General features: G+C 32.1%; 1 non-coding gene across 1 annotated transcript; it reads left to right on the top strand.

The window, feature by feature from the left end:
• The first annotated feature begins 1,943 nt into the window (after window positions 1-1,943).
• On the top strand, window positions 1,944-2,015 carry Trnaq-cug. The gene has a single exon. It is a non-coding gene; the product is annotated as a tRNA-Gln (tRNA).
• Window positions 2,016-2,751: the final 736 nt, after the last annotated feature.

The following is a 2,751-nucleotide window of genomic DNA, read 5'->3' on the forward strand; positions in this document are numbered from 1 at the left end:
TATCCTATTAAAATATCTTAAATAAATAAATAAATAAATAACCTTTATTTTCCTTAAAGACTTTACAATAAAGTATGGGAATAGTCAATAATACAAAAAAGGGAAGATAAAAGCCATAAATTCTTATACTAAAAGAATTCAGTAATGTTAATAATTAGTAATGCATTAAAACGCCATAAAAAGTCTACATATCACCCTTTTTCAATACGTCATCTTCGGATTCATGCACCATTTTTATTTAGAACGATTTAATTTTTGTAAGCGTGTCTTTTTTAAAAGATGCCAAGCGTCCACTGCTGACTGCCGATGTTTGGTTCTAGGTTTCACCTCTGCACAAAATAAAATATGTCACTAGGGCATCTAAAATTTTTTCTAACAGTTTTCTTTTTCCGCCCAAACACACATTCATGCCATCGTCCCCGAAGCCCACTTGGCGGCCATCTCCTTGTGGGCCGCAGGTGCCGTTCCTCGCGTCGCTGATCTGGATACCAGCAGGTGACGATAACTTTTACACCTCTTCCTAGCGGCCAACGGTACGACCAACCCTAAAAGGATAACGACACTATTCGTTATATCTCCATCGTGGGACTGCTTCTCGATAAGCTGGTCTAACGTGCGTGTCGACGCGCTAAAATTGTGATTCGTTTTTTGTAGGAAATTATTGCAGTCGTTTGGATAACGGAAAACTGTCGCTTTATTTAATTTCTATCTAACATGCATTCAACCATTCCCCCCATGGAATAAATAACTCAGAATCAAAATTCTACTATTTTTCAGCCACACGTTGCCTCCTAATACATGCCGCTTTTGCATTTCCAGGAAAGTTGTCCGAAAACTATACATCAGTCAATTTTTTTATCTACTAGCGCATCAAACACGGCAATTTCCAATGTAAAAAAGTAGCTTTTATAATAAAGACAAATTTTGTAGCATTTGTTTTATTGAATGATTTCTGTTAAAAAGTTTAGCATTGATTCAAATAAACATGATAGTCAATTTCCTAGTATAGGTAATACTTTTGTTAATTAGTGCTAAACTTAGTATAGATGTTACAACGTGACAGATCTGATTTCTTTCGTCCAAAGAAAGCAAAAAAAAATGAGAGTATCGATTGTTCCTACAACGATTCTTAATAAGGATTGTACAATCCATCAAGAACCATTGAGGATCTACTTGATATAAAAAGTTTATACAAAAAAATTTCTCTTCGATGTCAAATAACTTATTTTGACAGTTGAAACATCTCGAATATCCCCAACTCTGACGCCACTGGCATGGGCGTAGATAGGATTATTGTTTGGAGTGGGCCTTCAGGAGCGAGCTTGTCAGACGGCTAACCCGGCCAAAAAGACATTATTGCATTGTGTTTTTTTTCTAGGGAAGGCAGCGGACTCTAGAGGAAGGACCCACCCCTGCCGCCACCCGACCACTGGTCGATATAAAATATTAGGAAATTGGATATTTAGAATATGAAATATTGTACGTATTAATAATGTGTCCTAAGCTTTATTAGCAAACTAATATTAGGAAAATTTCGCTAATTAAAAAATAGAAACAAAAAAAAATTGTACTTGTGCAAAAGTTTATCTCTGTTCACATCATTCGTTTTGTCAAACCACAACATGTTATTGTTTTATAAGCGAGGTGCAACAAACATGAAAATGTAGTATAAATTTCCGCCCGCAATTTGGTGATCTGAGCTCCTCCATCCCAAAGATGATTTCCCGCACGTCATAAACCGTGGCTGGGGAAACCGTGGATAACATCACACAAACACAAACCATTCCGTCAATCTTATATCTCAAATATTGCTCTTCTATTATATTTATATTGGATCACTTTGTATATAACTCTCAATAACACCTTGTATATCAAGTATTATACAATAAGGTTGACCGAATTTCTGTTACTGCTTCTTCCCAAAATAAATTCTGGATAACAGCGGTTCCATGGTGTAATGGTTAGCACTCTGGACTCTGAATCCAGCGATCCGAGTTCAAATCTCGGTGGAACCTACTTATTTTTTAAAAGCAAATAAAAGACTGGCATACATTTAAAATAAAATAAAATTGTTTTCAATATCTGTTTATATTGTCCATTAACATTCACTTAAAATGAAAAATTATAATTAAAAACCAATATGAAGGGTATTAATAAAAAGAAATAGCAAATATTTTTAGAATATAAAAAGAAAAACAAGTCTTTTTTACGTCAAAAGAATAAGCGATTCACTCTTTGAGCACCCTTATAGGTATTTTAATTATTTATATCAAAAAATTTTATTTACATATTTAGGTATCTTCAAAAATCAAAAAAAAAAATAAATAAACAACTTTTCTAGGAATAGGTTATTGTAAAAGTATTACATACATATATAGTCCAGGAAAATTAGTCATAAAAAGAAGGAATAGCGAACTTTTTTACTCTGAGATTTTTTTATAGAAAAGTGTAGATTTTGAGGTCAGAAAAATTTTAAAATAAAATAAAATTGTTTTCAATATCTGTTTATATTGTACACTAACACTCACTTAAAATGAAAAATTGTAATTAAATTACAATTGTAATTAATTACAATTGTATTAAGAAAAAGGAATAGCAAATATTTTTAGAATATAAAAAGAAAAAAAAAAGCGCCTTTTTTACGTCAAAAGAATAAGCGATTCACTCTTTCAGTACCCTTATATGTATTTTGATTATTTATATCTAAAAATTTACATATTTAGGTATATTCTTCAAAAATCAAAAAAAAAA

Source organism: Anoplophora glabripennis, unplaced genomic scaffold, assembly GCF_000390285.2.
Source record: "Anoplophora glabripennis isolate ALB-LARVAE unplaced genomic scaffold, Agla_2.0 scaffold744, whole genome shotgun sequence".
NCBI lineage: Eukaryota > Metazoa > Arthropoda > Insecta > Coleoptera > Cerambycidae > Anoplophora > Anoplophora glabripennis.